Source organism: Aquarana catesbeiana, linkage group LG01 (assembly GCF_042186555.1).
Source record: "Aquarana catesbeiana isolate 2022-GZ linkage group LG01, ASM4218655v1, whole genome shotgun sequence".
NCBI classification, from domain to species: Eukaryota; Metazoa; Chordata; class Amphibia; order Anura; family Ranidae; genus Aquarana; species Aquarana catesbeiana.
This window is the reverse complement of record NC_133324.1, coordinates 852275497-852295339: the sequence shown is the minus strand read 5'-3', so window position 1 is coordinate 852295339 and position 19843 is coordinate 852275497.

Here is a 19843-nt window from a genome sequence, read left to right as displayed (position 1 = left end):
GTAAATTCGCTGTATACTAGCATTGTGCAACAAGATGGTCTGCTGGGTGTTGAAAAAGCCCTTCATGAGCTTACTAGCATGAGACAAGAACAGATCAACTTCATACTTGAAGGCCTAGAGCTAGCAATGTCATGCAATTATTTCTGGTACGATCAAAACTACTATGTCCAGACTAAAGGAGTCGCTATGGGCGCAAGGTACGCACCAAGCGTAGCCAACCTACTTATGAACATGTGGGAGGAGGAGTACATTTATGCTAGAAATATACCACGAGTGAAGCTGTACCGTAGGTACATAGACGACCTAATTATATTCTGGGAAGGAACATCTGAGACCTTTGAAAGCTTTCTGCAAGGATTAAATAACAACAGATATGGATTAACCTTCACAGGGAAATGGGACCCCCAAAGGATTGAATACCTTGACCTTGAAATCTTTAAGAAGAACGATGGATTATACACAAAAACCTTTTTCAAGGCAACAGACAGAAACAGGTACATCCCAATTACTAGTTGTCATCACCCTCAGTGGAAGGGGAATATCCCCAAAGGCCAGCTCACGAGATTGCGGAGGAACTCCGTAACCACCGAAGACTACCTAGAACAAGCAGACATCCTAATAGAGCGGTTCCATGAAAAAGGATATAATTTAGAGATGTTGAATAAGCTGAAGAGGGACATAACAAACCTAGATCGGAAGTACCTGTTAACAAAATCTAAGAGAAAGAAAAAGAATGCAGAACTGGTGTTCATCACAGGGTTCAATTCCCAATATAAAGAATTTGAGCAGATTCTGAAAAAGTATTGGCCTATCCTAACAGAGGACAGAGCATTAGCAAACGTACTACCCAAGAAGCCTAGGATCGTATACCGTAGAGCGCCCACTTTGCGACACCTCTTGGTGCACAATGTTATAAACCCTCCTAAGACAACCCGGATTTTCCCAGACATGAAAGGGTTCTACAAATGTCAAAAATGCCTACCATGTAGGGTCAGCAAAAAGCAGCCCCGGAAAAGGGAAACTTTTAAATCAAAAACAGATCAAAAACAATACCGTATCAGGGAACTCATTACTTGTCAGAGTACACACGTCACCTATGTCATCGAGTGCCCATGTCAATTGCAATACGTGGGCAGAACTACCCGACCTTTATATGTGAGAATACGTGAATATATTAAAAACATTAGAAAAGGGTTTCCAAAACACCACCTTTCTCACCACTTTGATGCAGTACACAATCGTGACCCTTCGGGATTGATCTTTTATGGGATTGACTGCGTTAAGGATCATTGGCGAGGTGGCAACAAAACTATACTTATTTCACAGAATGAAACCGCCTGGATATACAGGTTGGGGTCCCTTGCTCCAAGGGGCCTCAACCCGGATATCGATTCAAACTGCTTCCCAGCCAACCCCTGAGGTGCATTTGTGCGACCAATGCAACCAGGGGTATGTGTGAATGTTGTTACCTCGGTAGCTATTATAGGGGGGCTAAGGTAGGGGATCCCCTCATGTAATTTTTATGGGGGGGAAGGATGATTAGGGCTGGATGTACGGCCACACTAGACATGTATTGGCCTTTTTATGAGAACCCCATTATGAGATTTTTCTCCTTCAAACCCCCCCACAAACAACCCCCCCCCCCTTCCCCTCCCCCTTCGCCATGTATGGGAAGTTATATTATAAGAAATATAAATATGGGTCCATTTAGAGACTTATATGTCCACTGGCAAGGTATTATGGTCCCCAAACTTATGGGTGTCACCGTCCCTCCACTAGTGGATATATGGATCTGTATTCTATATGGTAATAGACCTATTCCAAATTACTGTATTAAACCACCCAAAGAAGCTCCTCACAATGTATAACATGCAGATGTGGAATTCCTAAATATGACTTAATGTTAACCATCTGGGAATAAAATAGGTAAGATGGCTACTATAAGTTATAGCCCCTACCTAACAAGACGGAAAGGGAACGCATGTACCAGAGGCAGTACAATTGGAAGTATATGTGAGGATATATGTGAAGGTCTATGAGGTTTCATTAGTTAAATCCCATGGCAACCGGATTTTTTAACATAATGGATGCAATGTATCTTACCAGTAATAATAATGTGATGTATATATAATGGTTCTATACCCGTGCCCTTAAGTTGGGAATATAACACAGCTTCGTGATGCCCCCAGGGGAGGATCGTTACTGATCCACCTTTGCTGACACTACAGGGAAGGTGGTAATGCCCACTCCACCTCTCTAAGGTGCGATTGGACATCCCACACAATAGGGGTGTGTCGAAGGGAATGGCTCCTTACAAATGGACGTAGCGCGTGGCGTGCTGGCACCGTCGCTGAGGACGTCAATGATGAAACGTGTACGACGGCGCCACGCATGCTACGTCACTTCCGGGTACGGACCCCTTTGGAACGCAGGTGGAGCGCAAACACCTCCAACCAGTGGTACGCTGTTGCTCTCACACTCAGCCTGACTCCAGGCACGTTCCACTTGTGGTACCCGCACCCTGGTATGGTACAATTGATGAACTACTGCTGGATCTTTTAATTTTAATTTTACTTAGTTTTTATTTATTTTATTTTTAACTTTTTGGTGTATCCTTTATGGAGACTTATAAATAAACAAACTTTCACCTACTACACCATGGGAGCCTTTTATTCCTTTTCTCTATGAGGGAGCCACTATGAATATATCCTAACTAACAACATGGAGAGCGGGCATCATCCTGCAGGCCCTATTTGATCGTGGTGGAGAGGAGATCACAGTTGAGATACTTCATGCTTTTTGCCCCTGTTGGGGCTGCTGGCTTCGGTGAGTGGGGACCCTTGAGGGGGAGCACAAAAGTCACTAAGACCACCTGAGAGCACCCTAATCACGGTTTTCTTGAAGGGAAGTTTGAACACTGGCTTTGAAGAGATTTATCACTTTATGGACTATGATTAATCGCCAATTAACTGATATATAGTTGCATTAATTGGGTAGAGGTGCACTTTTATGTTTTATGGTATATGATATCTGTTTATGCTAATGATGGAGCACCCTATGGATTAAGATCATTTTTTATATATCACAAATTTATTTGTATATATATATATTTTTGCACTAATGAGTTAGAGGTGCATTTTTATACATATTTTTACACTTTCAGTTAAGTCACTATCATTTCTGGTGGTATTCTGGTGAAGACCTACCACAGTTGTAGGTGTTTAGTCCACACACCCCCAATTGGTGTGTTGATGTGTTTTTTTGGTTTATATGTTTATTGGTTTATGTGTTTTTATGGTTTTGTTAACTACACCACTGGAGTTCCTTTTCGATTAAACAATAATTAATAATCGTTGGTGGTACCGGGTACCACCAATAGGAGATACGGGGGTATTAACTGCCTTAGAAATTTGGTATAGCTTACACTAGTACACCAGGACACTCAGGGATCACACAAAACCCCCCCCCACTATACCATCCCATATAAACCCACAGGAAGCGCCATACCCCATTATAAACTTGTAGTAAATTTGAGAGCATTACTCGACAGCCTACCAATTATCTGTTACTTGTTCCTTGCTATGTATAGCCTATGGTCATTTAGCCAGGACCGCCTGTTGCAAATATCTTGCATCCTTCTGCATTTACTAACTCTAACGCACTATATTTACATCTTGATTACAACCCTTGTAACCTTTCTGTTACCAATGTATACTTCTGAAAATGTTGTTTCTATACCTGTAAACTGTAAAATCTTAATAAACATCATAAGTTAAAAAAAAAAGTAGGAGTGGAGGTCCACAAATTAGCGGCCTATGTGGACGATATTTTATTTTATATAACATATCCCAGGATAACCCTCTCAAATCTGATGAAATCCCTAATCTGATGAAATCCCTAAAAGAGTATGGTGAGATTACTAATTTCAAGATAAACCTGGCCAAGTCCGAAACCTTAGACATCAATGAATTAAAAATGGAGAGCACACTTATCAAAAGGATTTTCCATTCGTCTGGGGGAAAAAAGAACTGAAGTATTTAGGAGTCAAGATAACAACATCTAATGAGACGTTGTACCAAGTACATTTTTTACCATTATTGAACAACATCAAAGCAGAATTGGATAGAATTACAATAGGACAGTTGTCTTGGGGGGGGGAGAAATAATATTTTTAAAATGGTAACCCTACCCAAAATTATGTATAAAATGCAAATGCTGCCAATCCCACTCCCACAGGTTTACTTTAAAACAATACAAACAATGTTTCTAAGGTTTATTTGGAGAGGGAAAAAAACACGTATAAGTTATACACAGCTGAGTAAGGAGAAGGCGCGAGGTGGATGGGGGCACCGGATATTAGAATTTATTATGACGCAATTATACTGTCACGAATATTAGGATGGGCAAAAAATAATAAGGAAAAGAGATGGGTTAAAATGCAAAGCACAATAAGTAAAGTCACAATGGGGATGATAATATGGATCCCAGCACAATATAGAAAACTCAGTAAAGATATAGACAGTATCACTAGTAACGCACTAAAAATATGGGATAATTTGAAAAAGGGAGACATGGGATTATAACTCACCTTTAATACCCCTGAAGGATACAGAATATTTTACACCAGGGATAGGGACACTGTTTGGTAATTATATTATACAGGAGAACATACAGTTAAAGGATGTAATGAAGCAAGGTAGATTGTACACATTTCAGGAATTAAAAAATAAAGGGGAACTGATGGTGATAGATGAATGGCGGTAAAGCCAATTGAAACATTTAATGGAGACACTGCCCCAGCCCATTAGATCGGCAGAAAACCTACTTCCCCTGGAGAAAATGTGTGTGGATAAAGGAAGGAAGAGGGTGATTTCTAGGATCTATAGAGTGCTGAGTGATATGAAAGGGCCGGAGATACGGCCATACATCAAGAAGTGGGAAAAGGAACTGGGTACACAGGTTAAAGACTCGGAGATTAGGCAATTACTGAGGCGGGTGCATTTTATGTCGGTAAGTAGTAACATGACAGAGCTAAATTATAAGTGTTTGGCGAGATGTTACATAACTTTCGATAAAGCACATAAATGCCATAGTGAAACATCACAGCTTTGCTGGTGGGTGTGTAAAGAGGTAGAGACTATGGCCCACATTTGGTGGCTCTGCCCTGAAATAAAAAAATACTGGGGGGAGATCAGACAAATAACTAGGGAGATAACCAACATAGAAGTCCCAGATGATCCGTGAGTGTGTTTATATCACGGGATTAGAATGCCAACTAGGCAATAAATGAAAACGTTGCTCCTACAGCTCTTAAACGCTGCTAAAAGCTTAATACCCAGATACTGGCAGGATCCAGAAAGGTCTACTGTGAAGAATTGGTGTAATAAAATTAATGAAATTCAAAGTTTAGAGTAGCTAAAGTTTATTAATGAGGAGGGAATGAAGGACAAACCAAAGTAACTAGTGATCCAGAGGGTGATGATTAGGGATGAGCTTCGAGTTCGAGTCGAACTCATGTTCGACTCGAACATTGGCTGTTTGCAAGTTCACCGAACAGCGAACAATTTGGGGTGTTCGCGGCAAATTCGAATGCCGCGGAACACCCTTTAAAAGTCTATGGGAGAAATCAAAAGTGCTAATTTTAAAGGCTAATATGCAAGTTATTGTCATAAAAAGTGTTTGGGGACCTGGGTCCTGCCCCAGGGGACATGGATCAATGCAAAAAAAAGTTTTAAAAACGGCCGTTTTTTCAGGAGCAGTGATTTTAATAATGCTTAAAGTCAATCAATAAAAGTGTAATATCCCTTTAAATTTCGTACCTGGGGGGTGTCTATAGTGTGCCTGTAAAGGGGCGCATGTTTCCTGTGTTTAGAACAGTCTGACAGCAAAATGACATTTTGAAGGAAAAAACTCATTTAAAACTACCCGCGGCTATTGCATTGCCGACAATACACATAGAAGTTCATTGATAAAAACGGCATGGGAATTCCCCAAAGGGGAACCCCGAACCAAAATTTAAAAAAAAAAATGACGTGGGAGTCCCCCTAAATTCCATACCAGGTCCTTCAGGTCTGGTATGGATATTAAGGGGAACCCCGGCCAAAATTTAAAAAAAAAATGACGTGGGCTTCCCCCTAAATTCCATACCAGACCCTTCAGGTCTGGTATGGATTTTAAGGGGAACCCCGAGCCAAAAAAAAAAAAAAAAAACGGCGTGGGGTCCCCCCAAAAATCCATACCAGACCCTTATCCGAGCACGCAATCTGGCAGGCCGCAGGAAAAGAGGGGGGGACGAGAGTGCGGCCCCCCTCCCTCCTGAACCGTACCAGGCCACATGCCCTCAACATTGGGAGGGTGCTTTGGGGTAGCCCCCCAAAACACCTTGTCCCCATGTTGATGAGGACAAGGGCCTCATCCCCACAACCCTGGCCGGTGGTTGTGGGGGTCTGCGGGCGGGGGGCTTATCGGAATCTGGAAGCCCCCTTTAACAAGGTGACCCCCAGATCCCGCCCCCCCCCCATTTCACGAAAAAAGTGTCAAAAATGTTAAAAATGACAAGAGACAGTTTTTGACAATTCCTTTATTTAAATGCTTCTTCTTTCTTCTATCTTCCTTCATCTTCTGGTTCTTCTGGTTCTTCTGGCTCTTCTGGTTCTTCCTCCGGCGTTCTCGTCCAGCATCTCCTCCGCGGCGTCTTCTATCTTCTTCTCCTCGGGCCGCTCCGTACCCATGGCATGGGAGGGGAGGCTCCCGCTCTTCTCTTCTTCTTTTCTTCTCTTCTTCTCTTCTTCATTTTCTTCTCTGGGCCGCTCCTCACACATGCTGGCATGGAGGGAGGCTCCCGCTGTGTGACGGCGCTCCTCGTCTGACAGTTCTTAAATAACGGGGGGCGGGGCCACCCGGTGACCCCTCCTCCCTCTGACGCACGGTGACTTGACGGGACTTCCCTGTGGCATTCCCCGTGACATCACAGGGAAGTCCCGTCAAGTCACCGTGCGTCAGAGGGGGGCGGGGTCACCGGGTGGCCCCGCCCCCCCGTTATTTAAGAACTGTCAGACGAGGAGCGCCGTCACACAGCAGGAGCCTCCCTCCATGCCAGCATGTGTGAGGAGCAGCCCGGAGAAGAAAATGAAGAAGAGAAGAAGAGAAGAAAAGAAGAAGAGAAGAGTGGGAGCCTCCCCCCCATGCCATGGGTGCGGAGCGGCCCGAGGAGAAGAAGATAGAAGACGCCGCGGAGGAGATGCTGGACGAGAACGCCGGAGGAAGAACCAGAAGAGCCAGAAGAACCAGAAGAACCAGAAGATGAAGGAAGATAGAAGAAAGAAGAAGCATTTAAATAAAGGAATTGTCAAAAACTGTCTCTTGTCATTTTTAACATTTTTGACACTTTTTTCGTGAAATGGTAGGGGTACTTATGTACCCCCTTACCATTTCACACAGGGGGGGGCCGGGATCTGGGGGTCACCTTGTTAAAGGGGGCTCCCAGATTCCGATAAGCCCCCCGCCCGCAGACCCCCACAACCACCGGCCAGGGTTGTGGGGATGAGGCCCTTGTCCTCATCAACATGGGGACAAGGTGTTTTGGGGGGCTACCCCAAAACACCCTCCCAATGTTGAGGGCATGTGGCCTGGTACGGTTCAGGAGGGAGGGGGGGCCGCACTCTCGTCCCCCCCTCTTTTCCTGCGGCCTGCCAGGTTGCGTGCTCGGATAAGGGTCTGGTATGGATTTTTGGGGGGACCCCACGCCGTTTTTTTTTTTTTTTTTTTTGGTGCGGGGTTCCCCTTAAAATCCATACCAGACCTGAAGGGTCTGGTATGGAATTTAGGGGGAACCCCACGTCATTTTTTTTTTTTAATTTTGGCCGGGGTTCCCCTTAATATCCATACCAGACCTGAAGGGCCTGGTATGGAATTTAGGAGGACTCCCACGTCATTTTTTTTTTTTAATTTTGGTTCGGGGTTCCCCTTTGGGGAATTCCCATGCCGTTTTTATCAATGAACTGCTATGTGTATTGTCGGCAATGCAATAGCCGCGGGTAGTTTTAAATGAGTTTTTTCCTTCAAAATGTCATTTTGCTGTCAGACTGTTCTAAACACAGGAAACATGCGCCCCTTTACAGGCATACTATAGACACCCCCCAGGTACGAAATTTAAAGGGATATTACACTTTTATTGTTTGACTTTAAGCATTATTAAAATCACTGCTCCTGAAAAAATGGCCGTTTTTAAAACTTTTTTTTGCATTGATCCATGTCCCCTGGGGCAGGACCCAGGTCCCCAAACACTTTTTATGACAATAACTTGCATATAAGCCTTTAAAATTAGCACTTTTGATTATTCATGTTCGTGTCCCATAGACTTTAACGGTGTTCGCATGTTCGAACGAACTTTTTTCCTGTTCGCATGTTCTGGTGCGAACCGAACAGGGGGGTGTTCGGCTCATCCCTAGTGATGATGAAGAGGTGAAAAGCTGAGGATAGATCGGTTAAGAGAGAGGGAGAGAAGGAGGTCTGTGAGATGGGTTGGAGGGGGGGGTGGGGTGGGGGGGTTATGGGTGGGTTAATGGGCAATGCATTCTGAATGTGTTTTAATTGGTGTTACTATGCAAGGTTCTATCTCGCTAACTGTAAAGTGTTTTTGATACAGAAAAAATTAATAAAGAAAAAGAAAAAAAAAAAAAGAAACACACACCTTTGTTATCATAACTGATTAATATTCTCCTATTGGCAAAATTAGGACCCCATAATTCTAATGAAACAACCACAGGGCATTATTCTAGCAGAACTATATTTTTACAGACCCAACTGAGCCTGCTGCATCTGTGGCTAAGCAAAAATCGCTATTACTAATAAATTCCTGCTGCCACAGATCTTTCCCATTAAAATACTCTAGAAACTTTACCCAAACCAACAGGTCCTCTTTAATATTCGATGACAATATAATATGTGCCGCCGGATTTTTAAACCTGAAATACTACTGTATAACCTTCTAGAAAATACCCTACCCATTGGAAGAACCCTGGATGCAAAAGCCAAATGGCCCAATAGTGACTGCATTTCTTTTAAAGTTACTTTTTTCCTCCTTTTGAAAGATAAAATTAACTGCATGAGCTTATATTTGTGGTAGTTGGGAAAACAGTTTTCTCTTCTGCCAAAGGAATACCAAAATAATTACAGACTGAAAAGAATGCATGTAGTAAATGAAGACACTCATCTGACCCACCTGAACCCATAAACAAAAAATCATCCAAGTGGGAGAAGCCTAAAAGCTGACTTTATGTCTGCTTTTGCCAACAAAGCTTCCTTACCTAATACCTCCAGCTTTTGCAAAGCTGACTCAAATAATGAATACGACACTGAGATTAAGTTTGGATCTATGTGATCATTTAATGAATTGTCAAATGTAAAAGACAGATGGTGAATGATACGAAACTCATTTGGTTCTTTCTTGGGGACTACCCCCAAAGGAGACACCCGAAAGTTCACAAACGGAGGAAAATCAAACAGACCTTCCATTCTATCAGCTGTTAATTCTTTGAGCAGTTTTTGCCTAACCACATGAGGAAATTCACTAACTGATTTTAAATTCCTAACTATAGTACAACCTTCTCCTTCAAAGGATGGTAATTCAAAACCTACCATAAAACTTTCAGTTAACATTGAAGCTGTCTGCTGGTTTGGGTAAAGTTGAAGCCAAGGAAGAATTCTTTGGATAATCATTGGTGAATCCACTTCTTTGAAAATGGTCCTTATGACCTGACTGTAATTTCAGAAAACACTTAAAAACAGGTTGGGCGCCTGAACAAAAGGCACACTAATGACTATATTTACATGCATTTAACCATTTACAGTGACTGTCATTAAATGCAAAACATAGCCCTTTTTTGTATACTATCCCTGATGCATTCCCAAGAGCAGTGTTGGTTTGGTGGACAAAAGGTTGCTTCTGTGGTAGCAATAAATTCAGCCAGAGTCTAACATCTTTCACACCCTACTGAAGTGAAGGTTGAACCGCCAATTTCTTACAAAAAGCTTCATCATAAGATAGCCAAGAAAAACCACTAAGCTTCTATATGCCTCAAGGAATATATCAATATGCTGTAATAGGGCTGAACTCTTCTCTGGACATTTCTCACAAATTACACCTGCGTATATGCAGAATGCTTGTAACCAGGTATAAAATGACTTTAACGCTGGTTTTTGTTTTTCCTCATCCAACTCATCCTCTTTTTTGTCATATCTCTGAAAAAAATCCTGTGCCGAATGAAGAACTGTCACTAAATCTATGTAATCACCCTTCCAAATTGTTTCTTTTAAAGCAGATGAAAGGTGAAAACCAAGCAGGGAATACATTCCCTACCCCTCTCTTGCAACTGTTTATCAGAAGGAGAGTGAGGGGAGTGTACAGCAACAGCAGGACTCTGAGACAGAGATCTCTTATCAGAGAAAGCTGCTGACCAGACCCCTGCTGCCGCTCTGCCACACTCCCCTACACCAGACCTAATTTCAGATTGAGAACGAATAACCTGAAGTAATTGTTCTAAAGATGAAGATAGTTAAGAGAGCTTGTCTAATGCCACACACTCACCATTATATAAGGTCATGCTTGCTTGTGCTAAAGGATTTGTTCCAGGAGACGCACACAGCACAGGAATGTAACTGCAGGCTTGCTGTGTTGCGGCTCTAATCTCTGCCCTCAGGGCTACTGCTTCTTCAGATGCCCACAGCCCTGGCTGGAATCCTGACCCTCCTTGCTGTCATGGAGACAATCCTCTGCCTGATGATGAGGCAGTCTGGCTCTGCCCCCTCTTCTCTCTTCAGAGGCCTCCACTCCTGAGCGCCGTCTTCCCACTGCTGAAGTATTCCTCTCTCTGAATGGAACAGCAGGCTGTGCTATAGCTCCTCTGCTACTGACCCCCTCCTCTTGCTGGCCCTCTGACCTTCCTCTTCCTCTTGTGGGATGACAAATTCCTGCCTCCAGAACCTCTTCCGCCAGATTTTGAGACTTCCATCCTGACTGGACGATGCAGCCACTCAGCTTCTCCGTCCCGCGTGGACACCTCCATCCCTTCGCTGCTCCCTCCGACTGCTTCCTCAGTAGGGATGACCCCGATGTTTGAGTCGAACGTAAGTTCAACTCGAACATCGGGTGTTCGCCTGTTGACCCAACAGTGAACAATATGCAGTGTTTGCGGCAAATTTGAAAGCTGCCGAAACACCGTTAAAGTCTATGGGACACTAACATCAAGAAAGAAGAAGCATTTAAATAAAGGAATTGTCAAAAACTGTCTCTTGTCATTTTTAACATTTTTGACACTTTTTTAGTGAAATGGTAGGGGTACTTTTGTACCCCCTTACAATTTCACATGGGGGGAGGGCCGGGATCTGGGGGTCCCCTTGTTAAAGGGGTTTCCAGATTCCGATAAGCCCCTCGCAGACCCCCACAACCACCGGTCAGGGTTGTGGGGATGACTCCCTTGTCCTCATCAACATGGGGACAAGGTGTTTTGGGGGGCTACCCCAAAGCACCCTCCCAATGTTGAGGGCATGTGGCCTGGTACGGTTCAGAAGGGGGGGCGCTCTCTCCTCCCCCCTCTTTTCCTGCAGCCTGCCAGGTTGCGTGCTCGGATAAGGGTCTGGCATGGATTTTTGAGGGGACCCCACGCCGTTTTTTTTTTTTAATTTTGGCGTGGGGTTCCCCTTAATATCCATACCAGACCTGAAGGGCCTGGTATGGAATTTAGGGGGACCCCTCACGTCTTTCTTTTTTAAATTTTGGCCGAGGTTCCCCTTAATATCCATACCAGACCTGAAGGGCCTGGTATGGAATTTAGAGGGACCCCCCACGTCATTTTTTTTTTTAAATTTTGGTTTGGGGTTCCCCTGTGGGGAATTCCCATGCCATTTTTATCAATGAACTTCTATGTGTATTGTCGGATCGGCAATGCATTAATAGCATTGACTTTTTTTCCTTTGAAATGTCATTTTGCTGTCATGGGAAACATGGGAAACATGGGAAACATGCGCCCCCAAGGTACAAAATGTAGAGGAATATTACACTTTTATTGTTTCACTTTAAGCATTATTAAAATCACTGCTCCCGAAAAAATGGCCATTTTTAAAACTTTTTTTTGCATTGATACATGTCCCCTGGGGCAGGACCCAGGTCCCCAAACACTTTTTATGACAATACAATGCATATAAGCCTTTAAAATTAGGACTTTTGATTTCTCCCATAGCCTTTTAAAGGGTGTTCCGTGGCATTCGAATTTGCCGCGAACACCCCAAATTGTTCGCTGTTCGGTGAACTTGCGAACAGCCGATGTTCGAGTCGAACATGAGTTCGACTCGAACTCGAAGCTCATCCCTAGTGGCAAGTTATTAGCCAGACAACTAAAAAAAACAACAGGAAATTTCCCATGTTCATAGTATCCGAGCAAACAATAAACAGATAATAGACACAAAGTCCATAGCTGTAGAATTTCAACATTTCTATAGGGACCTGTACAACATCCAACCAACCGTATCAGGAGTAGAAGAAGGGAGCAAGATAAAGGAAATAAAAGACTATTGTAAGAAGACCACACTACCAGCTCTTCCGTGGGATATGGTGAAGGGATTAGAGGGGCAGATCACTATAGAAGAAATAAAAAAAATACCACCAGGGAAAAGCCCGTGCGGCCGAACAAATGCGTATTATAAAAAATGTATTAACATTCTGATTACACCATTATGCAATTATTTTAACAAAATTACAGCTATCAATCCGTTACCCCCAGAAGCATTACTGGCTTTTGTGACAGTAATACCAAATCCTGGGAAAGACCCACAATATTGTGCAAACTATAGACCTATTTCCCATTTAAATTCAGATACTAAACTACTAGCAAAGATATTAGCAACTAGATTGCAGGATAAAGTAACACAATTAGTACATTTTGATCAAACGGGGTTCGTGATGGGACGAGAAACAAAAGATAACACCATTCGAGCCCTTCATGTGCTCCATTGGATTCAGAATGGACCCAAAAAGACACCAAGAGTAGTGCTATCACTGGAAGCCGAAAAGGCATTTGATAGAGTGAATTGGACATTTATGATGGAGGTACTAAAGGGAATAGGTCTGGGAGAACGGATGATGGGGTGGATATCAGCATTATACACAGGCCCAAGGGCAAAGGTTAAGGTCAATGGGACCCTGTCGGGTTGTTTTGACATTTGACATTATCCATTTTCATGCTTCTGTTTGTCTGTTTTTTACTGTTTTTTCTTTTCAGAAAGTAAAGACTTATCTGACACCAGTGCTTTGGATGCGATGCTACATGTCTGATACTTTTGACACATTTGTAACCACTCTTTCGGGTAGTTGGACCGACCCCTTTTTCAGATCTATGTATATATTTTTCACTGCATATATTTTTGTCAACTCTCTCGTCTATAAAATACAAGTGGTTAAGAATGATTGGAGGAGTTGGAGGAGTAATGTGCATAAATCTCTAATTTCATGTTTAATGTACATACATGCTGATCTCATGTCTAATATGCTTGCACTTTGATCTCATGAAAATGTGTGTATATTTCATTTAAAATGCTTATGCACATTTGCTGTTTTAGGGTTGTGAGAGTACTTTGACACCTTTTTAGCACTCCCAACTACCCAAGTTTGTTCCATTGTTGCGGCTTCACCTGCTATGGAGGGTTTTAGCATCCAATACCTACCTTTTCTTTTCTCTTTTTTTCAGTTATTTTTATGAGTTCGTGCTGATTTTTATTGGCATGACAGTTTTGTCTACTTATATTTTTCATTATGCATTTTGGTTAGGTTAACAATGGATGTTTTCTCTCCTCTTTTAGCAGGTGTAGTTTTTTAATGAGATCAGTATTGTTTTAATCACACTGAGAGGGTGGGTTTGCTATGTAGCGTGGTGATTGGTTGTTTTACCGGCATGCATACCCCGCCCCCCCCTTTTACTTTTTCACTTTTCTATTTATACCACACTACTACTATCCCTCTCTAGCTATGAATAAGCATCCAAATGATGTAAAACGCGTTAGCAGTCTACCACCCTGTACGTCTCTGCAATTGACTGTATTGTTGGATTTTATTGAAATAAAGATGTCCTTATCCCAGAGTGCGGCTATCCAGGATTTCTTTCTACCTCACTTGTTTTGACATATGGAATGGCACGAGACAGGGCTGCCCATTGTCCCCGATTCTCTTTACCCTTGTATTGGAACCATTCTTATGAAGAATAAGGGAAAATGAAGGAATATCTGGAGTGGCAATTGGACCTAGAGAGCATAAAGTATCAGCATATGCCGATGATTTACTATTTTTTCCCTCAAAACCGCAAGAATCTATAAAAGTACTGATGCAGGAAGTAAGGAGGTATGGGAAACTATCCAACTTCAAAATAAATTTAGAAAAATCGGTAATACTACCCAGTCATGTACCACCTTCACTAGCTACCCTTATGCAAAAGGACTACCCATTTATATGGAACAAGGAGTCGACATTTTATCTAGGAGTACATATAACTGCAGAGGAAAAACTCCTATATGAACAAAATTATGGCTCCCTGCTCACTGAAATAACAGAGGACTTGCACAGATGAAAAGGACAAACATTTACATTGTTTGGTTGGATAAATACCCTTAAAATGAACATAATACCCAGACTCATATACATTCTGTATACAGTACCGATACCACTCTCCCAGATCTTTTTTAAAAAGATACATAAAGTTTTCCTATCCTTTAGAGCCCTTGCACACTGGGGCGGGGGGCGGCGTCGGCGGTAAAACGCCGCTATTATTAGCGGCGTTTTACCGTCGGTATGCGGCCGCTAGCGGGGCAGTTTTACCCCGCGCTAGCGGCCGAGAAAGGATTAAATACCACCGCAAAGCGCCTCTGCAGAGGCGCTTTGCCGGCGGTATAGCCGCGCCGTCCCATTGATTTCAATGGGCAGGAGCGGTAAAGGAGCGGTATACACACCGCTCCTTCACCGCTCCGAAGATGCTGCTAGCAGGACTTTTTTTACCGTCCTGCCAGCGCATCGCTCCAGTGTGCAAGCCCTCGGGGCTTGCACACTGGAATGAAAGCAGCGGCACTTTCGGGGCGGTTTGCAGGCGCTATTATTAGCGCAATAGCGCCTGCAAACCGCCCCAGTGTGCAAGGGCTCTTATATGGAAAGAAGGAAATGCTAGAATAGCATACAAAATTTTATGTTTATATTTTGTATTACAGAGCAATGTCGTTAGTATGTATTTTAAACTGGTGTCATAATACTGCAAATAAAGCGTGGGTCGCGATTAGGGATGAGCTTCGAGTTTGAGTCGAACTCATGTTTGACTCGAACATCGGCTGTTCGCCTGTTCGCCGAACAGCGAACAATTTGGGGTGTTCGCCGCAAATTCGAATGCCACGGAACACCCTTTAAAAATCTATGGGAGAAATCAAAAGTGCTAATTTTAAAGGCTTATATGCATGGTATTGTCATAAAAAGTGTTTGGGGACCTGGGTCCTGCCCCAGGGGACATGGATCAATGCAAAAAAACATTTTAAAACAGCCGTTTTATCGGGAACAGTGATTTTAATAATGCTTAAAGTGAAACAATAAAAGTGTAATATTCCTCTACATTTTGTACCTGGGGGGTGTCTATAGTATGCCTGTAAAAGGGCGCATGTTTCCCGTGTTTAGAACAGTCTGACAGCAAAATGACATTTCAAAGGAAAAAAAGTTATTTAAAACTACTTGCGGCTATTAATGAATTGCTGGTCCGACAATTCACATAAAAGTTCATTGATAAAAACGGCATGGGAATTCCCTCCGCCCGCAGACCCCCACAACCACCGGGCAAGGGTTGTGGGGATGAGGACCTTGTCCACATCAACATGGGGACAAGGTGTTTTGGGGGGCTACCCCAAAGCATCCTCCCAATGTTGAGGGCATGTGGCCTGGTATGGTTCAGGAGGGGGCGCTCTCTCGTCCCCCCCTCTTTTCCTGTGACCTGCCAGGTTGCGTGCTCGGATAAGGGTCTGGTATGGATTTTGAGGGGGACCCCACACCATTTTTTTTTTAAATTTTGGTTCCCCTGTGGGGAATTCCCATGTCATTTTTATCAATGAACTTTTATGTGTATTGTGGGACCGGCAATTCATTAATAGCCGCGAGTAGTTTTAAATGACTTTTTTTCCTTTGAAATGTCATTTTGCTGTCAGACTGTTCTAACGGGAAACATGCGCCCCTTTACAGGCATACTATAGACACCCCCCAGGTACGAAATTTAAAGGGATATTACACTTTCATTGTTTCACTTTAAGCATTATTAAAATCACTGTTCCCGAAAAAACAGCTGTTATTAAAACATTTTTTTGCATTTATCCATGTCCCCTGGGGCAGGACCCAGGTCCCCAAACACTTTTTATGACAATAACTTGCATATAAGCCTTTAAAATTAGCACTTTTGATTATTCATGTTCGTGTCCCATAGACTTTAATGGTGTTTGCGTGTTCGAAACAAATTTTTTGCCAGTTCGCAAGTTCTGGTGCGAACCGAACAGGGGGGTGTTCGGCTCATCCCTAGTTGCGACTGAGAAAAATATGGCAGACAGAGATCTAGGAGGAGCACCATGGATACCAACCAAAGATAGGGGATTATCCAAATGGACATCCCCATTAAAGCAAAATACACTCGCAGTTTGGGATAGAATAAATAAAAATGGCAAATATGCACCGAGAATATCCCCACTGACTTGGGAGGTTATTCATGGTTTCCTCCTGGAGAGGAAAAAGGAGCATTAGGCCCATGGGAATCAGATGGGAATACTAAGTGTGTAAAATATGCCCCTGGGGGCAAATTAATTTCCCTAGCAGAATTGGTTTCATCTCAGGAGAACATGGGGTTGGCAGGATGGAGATATAAACAAATGCAAAACTTAAAAAAAAAAAATAGAACCTCAAGTAAGAACTCAGAACTCCCTAACCATATTTGAGAAAATATGTATGAAACTATCAAAGCCTAGCCATCTATTATCCCAAACATATAAATTAATGTCTAACGAACAACATTTTTCAACACCTTATTTTATCAAAGGATGGGAAAAGGAATTAAACTGTACATTCACTTCATCACAAGTGAAAAAAATGATAGAAGCAACACACTTAACCACTTGCCGACCGCCTCACGCCTATGTACGTGAGTAGAATGGCACGGGCAGGCAAAATCACGTACCTGATACGTGATGCCTTCCCGCGGGCGGGGGGTCCGATCGGACCCCCCCCCAGGCCATAGGCGGTCGGCTCTTGTTCGCGGGCGATGAGAGGTCAGGGGGAGGCCATCCATTGATGGCCACCCCCTCCTGATCGCTTCCAGCAAATCAAATGCTTCCTCTCCCTCTGTAATGTAAACAGAGGGAGAGGAAGTGATGTCATCTCTCCTCGAGCCGGTCTTTTCGATTCAGCGCCGAGGAGAGAAGACATCCAAGTAAGTTGCACCAACACTACACTTCCAGTAGAACACGCAGGCACACTTTTCACCCCCCTTCACCCCCCCGATCACCCCCCGATCACCCCCCTGTACCCCCTGTCACACTGACACCAATAGCAGTTTTTTTTTTTTGCATTGGTGTCAGTTTGTGACAGTTATAAGTGTTAGGGCAGTTAGGTTAGCCCCCTTTAGGTTTGGGGTGCCCCCCTTTAGGTCCAGGGTACCCCCCTAACCCCCCCTAATAAAGGTTAACCCCGTGATCACCTCCCGTCACCAGTGTCGCTAAGCGATCGTTTTTCTGATCGCTGTATTAGTGACACAGGTGACGCTAGTTAGGGAGGTAAGTATATAGGTTCGCTGTCAGTGTTTTAGAGCGACAGGGACCCCCATATACTACCTGCTAAAGGTTTTAACCCCCTGATTGCTCCCTAGTTAACCCTTTCACCAGCGATCACTGTATAACTGTTACGGGTGACGCTGGTTATTTAGTTTATTTTTTTATAGTTTATTATAGTTTATTATAGTTTTAGGGCACCCGCCGTTTATTACCTTATAAAGGTTTAACCCCCTAATTGCCCGGCGGTGATATAAGTTAAGTTTTTAGGGTCAGATAAGGTCTGCGTCGCCCCAGGCAGCGTCAGGTTAGCGCCAGTACCGCTAAAACCCACGCACGCAGCATACACCTCCCTTAGTGCTATAGTATCTGAGCGGATCGATATCTGATCCGATCAGATCTATACTCCCCAGCAGTTTAGGGTTCCCTGAAACGCAGTGTTAGCGGGATCAGCCCAGATACCTGCTAGCACCTGTGTTTTGCTCCTCGGCCCAGCCCAGCCCAGCCCACCCAAGTGCAGTATCGATCGATAACTGTCACTTACAAAACACTAAGCACACATAACTGCAGCATTCAGCGGCCTGATCCCTGCGATTGCTAACAGTTTTTTGGTAGCGTTTTGAATCAGTCGCTAACAGTCAGGAGCTTTTTTGCCTGTGAGTCTCACTAGTCTACCCCTAAGTTTAGAGCCCAAAATGGCAAATCGAAGGTACACTAGTGAAGAGGCCTACACGTTTCTGAGCATGACAGATAGTGAAGAGGAAGTCACTCATCTGTCAGATTCAGGCTCAGAATACGATCCTGTAGAGGACAGCGGCTCCATGACAGATAGCTCTGACGACGGAGTTGTGGTCCCTGCTAAGGTCAGGCATACCAGACCCCGAAATTCTTCTGTCCTTGAAGTGCAAGGGCTCTTGTATGGAGCAGAGAAGTACTAGTGCCGCTATTCCTTCTGGTGAACTGGCAAGCACCAGCGGCCTAGTACACCCTGGTCGTACATCCAGCACTGCAGTAACACTTGGTGACGTGGCGAGTCCCATAAGTGCAGTTCAAGCTGGCGAGGTGGCAAGCACAAGTAGTGTCCCGCTGCCACCAAGAAGACGAACACAGGCCCGTTGTGCCCATAGTGCCTTTCCTGCTGCATTCGCCAATCCGAATTGGGTACCCACCACTTCTGCAGCACCCGTACTTCCCCCTTTCACTGGCCAACCCGGAATTCAGGTGGAAACAGTTGACTTTATGCCACTGGATTTTTATTCGCTGTTTTTCACCGAAGATCTCTATAGATCTATTGTGGACCAAAGCAATTTATACGCTGGTCAACACATCGCCACTAATCCCCAGTCCTCCCTTGCCAGAGATTGGAAACCAATTACGGTTTCCAAATTTAAGATCTTTCTGGGCCTTTCCCTCCTCATGGGCTTGAATAAAAAGAGTGAGTTGCGGTCATATTGGTCCACTGACCCAATTTACCATTCGCCCTTGTTCTCTGCTTCCATGGCCAGGGCACGATACGAGCAGATTTTGCGGTTCATGCACTTCAACGACAATGAACTCTGTCATCCTCGTGGAGACCCTGGATACGATCGGCTCTACAAAATTCGGCCCCTCGTAAACCACTTCAACCAACGTTTTGCAGACTTGTTTACTCCCCATCAAGTTGTCTGCGTTGATGAGTCCCTGGTTAAGTTTCTGGCCGCTTGTCATTCAAACAGTACCTTCCCAGCAAGTGTGCCAGATACGGGGTCAAGATGTATAAGCTCTGTGACAGGGCCACAGGCTATACATGTAGTTTTATGGTTTACGAGGGCAAAGATAGTCACGTAGAGCCGACAATCTGCCCTGACTACATAGGAAGCGCTGGCAAGATAGTGTGGGACTTGGTGTCACACTTATTAGGAAAGGGGTACCACTTGTACGTGGACAATTATTACACGAGCGTGCCACTTTTTAGCTACCTTTTTGATCATCAGATTGGAGCATGTGGCACCGTGCGACCTAATCGCCGGGGCTTTCCCCA